The following is an 8,320-nucleotide window of genomic DNA, read 5'->3' as shown; positions in this document are numbered from 1 at the left end:
CTAACATAATCGTGTGAGAGTCCAGTCCATAGTGGATCTAACATAATAGTGTGAGAGTCCAGTCCATGGTGGATCTAGCATAATAGTGAGAGTCCAGTCCATAGTGGATCTAACATAATCGTGTGAGAGTCCAGTCCATAGTGGATCTAACATAATAGTGTGATAGTCCAGTCCATAGTGGATCTAGCATAATAGTGTGAGAGTCCAGTCCATAGTGGATCTAGCATAATAGTGTGAGAGGCCAGTCCATTGTGGATCTAGAATAATAGTGTGAGAGTCCAGTCCATAGTGGATCTAACATAATAGTGTGAGAGTCCAGTCCATAGTGGATCTAACATAATAGTGTGAAAGTCCAGTCCATTGTGGATCTAGCATACTATTGTGAGAGTCTAGTCATAGTGGATCTAACATAATAGTGTGAGAGTCCAATCCATAGTGGATCTAGCATAATAGTGTGAGAGTCCAGTCCATAGTGGATCTAACATAATAGTGTGAGAGGCCAGTCCATTGTGGATCTAGCATAATAGTGTGAGAGTCCAGTCCATAGTGGATCTAACATAATAGTGAGAGTCCAGTCCATAGTGGATCTAGCATAATAGTGTGAAAGTCCATAGTGGATCTAACATAATAGTGTGAAAGTCCAGTCCATAGTGGATCTAGCATAAAAGTGTGAAAGTCCAGTCCATAGTGGATCTAAAATAATAGTGTGAGAGTCCAGTCCATAGTGGATCTAACATAATAGTGTGAGAGGCCAGTCCATAGTGGATCTAACATAATAGTGTGAGAGGCCAGTCCATAGTGGATCTAACATAATAGTGTGAGAGTCCAGTCCATAGTGGATCTAACATAATAGTGTGAGAGTCTAGTCATAGTGGATCCAACATAATAGTGTGAGAGTCTAGTCATAGTGGATCTAACATAATAGTGTGAGAGTCCAGTCCATAGTGGATCTAACATAATAGTGTGAGAGGCCAGTCCATAGTGGATCTAGCATACTATTGTGAGAGTCTAGTCATAGTGGATCTAACATAATAGTGTGAGAGTCCAGTCCATAGTGGATCTAACATAATAGTGAGAGTCCAGTCCATAGTGGATCTGGCATAATAGTGTGAAAGTCCAGTCCATAGTGGATCTAACATAATAGTGTGAGAGTCTAGTCATAGTGGATCCAACATAATAGTGTGAGAGTCTAGTCATAGTGGATCTAACATAATAGTGTGAGAGTCCAGTCCATAGTGGATCTAACATAATAGTGTGAGAGTCCAGTCCATAGTGGATCTAACATAATAGTGTGAAAGTCCAGTCCATAGTGGATCTAGCATAATAGTGTGAGAGGCCAGTCCATTGTGGATCTAGCATACTATTGTGAGAGTCTAGTCATAGTGGATCTAACATAATAGTGTGAGAGTCCAGTCCGTAGTGGATCTAACATAATAGTGTGAGAGGCCAGTCCATTGTGGATCTAGCATACTATTGTGAGAGTCTAGTCATAGTGGATCTAACATAATAGTGTGAGAGTCCAATCCATAGTGGATCTAGCATAATAGTGTGAGAGTCCAGTCCATAGTGGATCTAACATAATAGTGTGAGAGTCCAGTCCATAGTGGATCTAGCATAATAGTGTGAGAGTCCAGTCCATAGTGGATCTAGCATAATAGTGTGAGAGGCCAGTCCATTGTGGATCTAGCATAATAGTGAGAGTCCAGTCCATAGTGGATCTAGCATAATAGTGTGAGAGTCCAGTCCATAGTGGATCTAACATAATAGTGGTCCAGTCCATAGTGGATCTAACATAATAGTGTGAAAGTCCAGTCCATTGTGGATCTAGCATACTATTGTGAGAGTCTAGTCATAGTGGATCTAACATAATAGTGTGAGAGTCCAGTCCATTGTGGATCTAGCATAATAGTGTGAGAGTCCAGTCCATAGTGGATCTAACATAATAGTGAGAGTCCAGTCCATAGTGGATCTAGCATAATAGTGTGAAAGTCCATAGTGGATCTAGCATAATAGTGTGAAAGTCCAGTCCATAGTGGATCTAAAATAATAGTGTGAGAGTCCAGTCCATAGTGGATCTAACATAATAGTGTGAGAGGCCAGTCCATAGTGGATCTAACATAATAGTGTGAGAGGCCAGTCCATAGTGGATCTAACATAATAGTGTGAGAGGCCAGTCCATAGTGGATCTAGCATACTATTGTGAGAGTCTAGTCATAGTGGATCTAACATAATAGTGTGAGAGTCCAGTCCATAGTGGATCTAACATAATAGTGAGAGTCCAGTCCATAGTGGATCTGGCATAATAGTGTGAGAGTCTAGTCATAGTGGATCTAACATAATAGTGTGAGAGTCCAGTCCATAGTGGATCTAACATAATAGTGTGAGAGTCCAGTCCATAGTGGATCTAACATAATAGTGTGAGAGGCCAGTCCATAGTGGATCTAACATAATAGTGTGAGAGTCCAGTCCATAGTGGATCTAACATAATCGTGTGAGAGTCCAGTCCATAGTGGATCTAACATAATAGTGTGATAGTCCAGTCCATAGTGGATCTAACATAATAGTGTGAGAGTCCAGTCCATAGTGGATCTAACATAATAGTGTGAGAGGCCAGTCCATAGTGGATCTAGCATACTATTGTGAGAGTCTAGTCATAGTGGATCTAACATAATAGTGTGAGAGTCCAGTCCATAGTGGATCTAACATAATAGTGAGAGTCCAGTCCATAGTGGATCTGGCATAATAGTGTGAAAGTCCAGTCCATAGTGGATCTAACATAATAGTGTGAGAGTCTAGTCATAGTGGATCCAACATAATAGTGTGAGAGTCTAGTCATAGTGGATCTAACATAATAGTGTGAGAGTCCAGTCCATAGTGGATCTAACATAATAGTGTGAGAGTCCAGTCCATAGTGGATCTAACATAATAGTGTGAAAGTCCAGTCCATAGTGGATCTAGCATAATAGTGTGAGAGGCCAGTCCATTGTGGATCTAGCATACTATTGTGAGAGTCTAGTCATAGTGGATCTAACATAATAGTGTGAGAGTCCAGTCCGTAGTGGATCTAACATAATAGTGTGAGAGGCCAGTCCATTGTGGATCTAGCATACTATTGTGAGAGTCTAGTCATAGTGGATCTAACATAATAGTGTGAGAGTCCAGTCCGTAGTGGATCTAACATAATAGTGTGAAAGTCCAGTCCATAGTGGATCTAGCATAATAGTGTGAGAGGCCAGTCCATTGTGGATCTAGCATACTATTGTGAGAGTCTAGTCATAGTGGATCTAACATAATAGTGTGAGAGTCCAATCCATAGTGGATCTAGCATAATAGTGTGAGAGTCCAGTCCATAGTGGATCTAACATAATAGTGTGAGAGTCCAGTCCATAGTGGATCTAGCATAATAGTGTGAGAGTCCAGTCCATAGTGGATCTAGCATAATAGTGTGAGAGGCCAGTCCATTGTGGATCTAGCATAATAGTGAGAGTCCAGTCCATAGTGGATCTAGCATAATAGTGTGAGAGTCCAGTCCATAGTGGATCTAACATAATAGTGGTCCAGTCCATAGTGGATCTAACATAATAGTGTGAAAGTCCAGTCCATTGTGGATCTAGCATACTATTGTGAGAGTCTAGTCATAGTGGATCTAACATAATAGTGTGAGAGTCCAGTCCATTGTGGATCTAGCATAATAGTGTGAGAGTCCAGTCCATAGTGGATCTAACATAATAGTGAGAGTCCAGTCCATAGTGGATCTAGCATAATAGTGTGAAAGTCCATAGTGGATCTAGCATAATAGTGTGAAAGTCCAGTCCATAGTGGATCTAAAATAATAGTGTGAGAGTCCAGTCCATAGTGGATCTAACATAATAGTGTGAGAGTCCAGTCCATAGTGGATCTAACATAATAGTGTGAGAGGCCAGTCCATAGTGGATCTAACATAATAGTGTGAGAGGCCAGTCCATAGTGGATCTAGCATACTATTGTGAGAGTCTAGTCATAGTGGATCTAACATAATAGTGTGAGAGTCCAGTCCATAGTGGATCTAACATAATAGTGAGAGTCCAGTCCATAGTGGATCTGGCATAATAGTGTGAGAGTCTAGTCATAGTGGATCTAACATAATAGTGTGAGAGTCCAGTCCATAGTGGATCTAACATAATAGTGAGAGTCCAGTCCATAGTGGATCTGGCATAATAGTGTGAAAGTCCAGTCCATAGTGGATCTAACATAATAGTGTGAGAGTCTAGTCATAGTGGATCCAACATAATAGTGTGAGAGTCTAGTCATAGTGGATCTAACATAATAGTGTGAGAGTCCAGTCCATAGTGGATCTAACATAATAGTGTGAGAGTCCAGTCCATAGTGGATCTAACATAATAGTGTGAAAGTCCAGTCCATAGTGGATCTAGCATAATAGTGTGAGAGGCCAGTCCATTGTGGATCTAGCATACTATTGTGAGAGTCTAGTCATAGTGGATCTAACATAATAGTGTGAGAGTCCAGTCCGTAGTGGATTTAACATAATAGTGTGAGAGGCCAGTCCATTGTGGATCTAGCATACTATTGTGAGAGTCTAGTCATAGTGGATCTAACATAATAGTGTGAGAGTCCAGTCCGTAGTGGATCTAACATAATAGTGTGAAAGTCCAGTCCATAGTGGATCTAGCATAATAGTGTGAGAGGCCAGTCCATTGTGGATCTAGCATACTATTGTGAGAGTCTAGTCATAGTGGATCTAACATAATAGTGTGAGAGTCCAATCCATAGTGGATCTAGCATAATAGTGTGAGAGTCCAGTCCATAGTGGATCTAACATAATAGTGTGAGAGTCCAGTCCATAGTGGATCTAAAATAATAGTGTGAGTCCAGTCCATAGTGGATCTAACATAATAGTGTGAGAGTCTTGTCATAGTGGATCCAACATAATAGTGTGAGAGTCTAGTCATAGTGGATCTAACATAATAGTGTGAGAGGCCAGTCCATAGTGGATCTAACATAATAGTGTGAGAGTCCAGTCCATAGTGGATCTAACATAATAGTGTGAGAGGCCAGTCCATAGTGGATCTAGCATACTATTGTGAGAGTCTAGTCATAGTGGATCTAACATAATAGTGTGAGAGTCCAGTCCATAGTGGATCTAACATAATAGTGTGAAAGTCCAGTCCATAGTGGATCTAACATAATAGTGTGAGAGTCTAGTCATAGTGGATCCAACATAATAGTGTGAGAGTCTAGTCATAGTGGATCTAACATAATAGTGTGAGAGTCCAGTCCATAGTGGATCTAACATAATAGTGTGAGAGTCCAGTCCATAGTGGATCTAACATAATCGTGTGAAAGTCCAGTCCATAGTGGATCTAGCATAATAGTGAGAGGCCAGTCCATTGTGGATCTAGCATACTATTGTGAGAGTCTAGTCATAGTGGATCTAACATAATAGTGTGAGAGTCCAGTCCATAGTGGACCTAACATAATAGTGTGAAAGTCCAGTCCATAGTGGATCTAGCATAATAGTGTGAGAGGCCAGTCCATAGTGGATCTAACATAATATTGTGAGAGTCCAGTCCATAGTGGATCTAACATAATAGTGTAAAAGTCCAGTCCATAGTAGATCTAACATAATAATGTGAGAGTCCAGTCCATAGTGGATCTAACATAATAGTGTAAAAGTCCAGTCCATAGTAGATCTAACATAATAATGTGAGAGTCCAGTCCATAGTGGATCTAACATAATAATGTGAAAGCCCAGTCCATAGTGGATCTAACATAATAGTGTGAGAGTCCAGTCCATAGTGGATCTAACATAATAGTGTGAGAGTCCAGTCCATAGTGGATCTAACATAATAGTGTGAAAGTCCAGTCCATAGTGGATCTAGCATAATAGTGAGAGGCCAGTCCATTGTGGATCTAGCATACTATTGTGAGAGTCTAGTCATAGTGGATCTAACATAATAGTGTGAAAGTCCAGTCCATAGTGGATCTAGCATAATAGTGTGAGAGGCCAGTCCATAGTGGATCTAACATAATATTGTGAGAGTCCAGTCCATAGTGGATCTAACATAATAGTGTAAAAGTCCAGTCCATAGTAGATCTAACATAATAATGTGAGAGTCCAGTCCATAGTGGATCTAACATAATAATGTGAAAGTCCAGTCCATAGTGGATCTAACATAATAGTGTGAGAGTCCAGTCCATAGTGGATCTAACATAATAGTGTGAAAGTCCAGTCCATAGTGGATCTAACATAATCGTGTGAGAGTCCAGTCCATAGTGGATCTAACATAATAGTGTAAAAGTCCAGTCCATAGTAGATCTAACATAATAATGTGAGAGTCCAGTCCATAGTGGATCTAACATAATAGTGTAAAAGTCCAGTCCATAGTGGATCTAACATAATAGTGTGAGAGTCTAGTCATAGTGGATCCAACATAATAGTGTGAGAGTCTAGTCATAGTGGATCTAACATAATAGTGTGAGAGTCCAGTCCATAGTGGATCTAACATAATAGTGTGAGAGTCCAGTCCATAGTGGATCTAACATAATCGTGTGAAAGTCCAGTCCATAGTGGATCTAGCATAATAGTGAGAGGCCAGTCCATTGTGGATCTAGCATACTATTGTGAGAGTCTAGTCATAGTGGATCTAACATAATAGTGTGAGAGTCCAGTCCATAGTGGACCTAACATAATAGTGTGAAAGTCCAGTCCATAGTGGATCTAGCATAATAGTGTGAGAGGCCAGTCCATAGTGGATCTAACATAATATTGTGAGAGTCCAGTCCATAGTGGATCTAACATAATAGTGTAAAAGTCCAGTCCATAGTAGATCTAACATAATAATGTGAGAGTCCAGTCCATAGTGGATCTAACATAATAGTGTAAAAGTCCAGTCCATAGTAGATCTAACATAATAATGTGAGAGTCCAGTCCATAGTGGATCTAACATAATAATGTGAAAGCCCAGTCCATAGTGGATCTAACATAATAGTGTGAGAGTCCAGTCCATAGTGGATCTAACATAATAGTGTGAGAGTCCAGTCCATAGTGGATCTAACATAATAGTGTGAAAGTCCAGTCCATAGTGGATCTAGCATAATAGTGAGAGGCCAGTCCATTGTGGATCTAGCATACTATTGTGAGAGTCTAGTCATAGTGGATCTAACATAATAGTGTGAAAGTCCAGTCCATAGTGGATCTAGCATAATAGTGTGAGAGGCCAGTCCATAGTGGATCTAACATAATATTGTGAGAGTCCAGTCCATAGTGGATCTAACATAATAGTGTAAAAGTCCAGTCCATAGTAGATCTAACATAATAATGTGAGAGTCCAGTCCATAGTGGATCTAACATAATAGTGTAAAAGTCCAGTCCATAGTAGATCTAACATAATAATGTGAGAGTCCAGTCCATAGTGGATCTAACATAATAATGTGAAAGTCCAGTCCATAGTGGATCTAACATAATAGTGTGAGAGTCCAGTCCATAGTGGATCTAACATAATAGTGTGAAAGTCCAGTCCATAGTGGATCGAGCATAATAATGTGAGAGTCCAGTCCATAGTGGATCTAACATAATAGTGTGAGAGTCCAGTCCATAGTGGATCTAGCATAATAGTGTGAGAGTCTAGTCATAGTGGATCTAACATAATAGTGTGAGAGTCCAATCCATAGTGGATCTAACATAATAGTGTGAGAGTCCAATCCATAGTGGATCTAACATAATAGTGTGAGAGTCCAGTCCATAGTGGATCTAGCATAATAGTGAGAGTCCAGTCCATAGTGGATCTAACATAATAGTGTGAGAGTCCAGTCCATAGTGGATCTAGCATAATAGTGTGAGAGTCCAGTCCATAGTGGATCTAGCATAATAGTGTGAGAGTCCAGTCCATAGTGGATCTAACATAATAGTGTGAGAGTCCAGTCCATAGTGGATCTAACATAATAGTGTGAGAGTCCAGTCCATAGTGGATCTAACATAATAGTGTGAGAGTCCAGTCCATAGTGGGGTCAGCAGGAGATCATCTTGAGTGGAGAAAGGTCAGCAGCGCAGAGACGTACTTATCTTAGTCCATTTGTAAATAAATAGTTTTCCTAAATTATAGTCTCCTCACTTTAACCAGGCAGTCATTAGGACTTGCGAGGACTTTAAAAGGGAGAGGTTGAAAAAGGACACTATTAAGATGAATTCATCACATTTGCTATGAGGCATTTTATTATTAAATATTTTGTTCTTGTCACATGATATCTTGTTGTTCCATTTTGTAATTTCAAGGGGAACTGCACCTTTTGGAATCATTCACAGTCCCTATGTAAGTTCAAG

The sequence above is a fragment of the Entelurus aequoreus genome, linkage group LG23 (assembly GCF_033978785.1).
Source record: "Entelurus aequoreus isolate RoL-2023_Sb linkage group LG23, RoL_Eaeq_v1.1, whole genome shotgun sequence".
NCBI classification, from domain to species: Eukaryota; Metazoa; Chordata; class Actinopteri; order Syngnathiformes; family Syngnathidae; genus Entelurus; species Entelurus aequoreus.
This window is presented reverse-complemented; position numbering follows the sequence as displayed.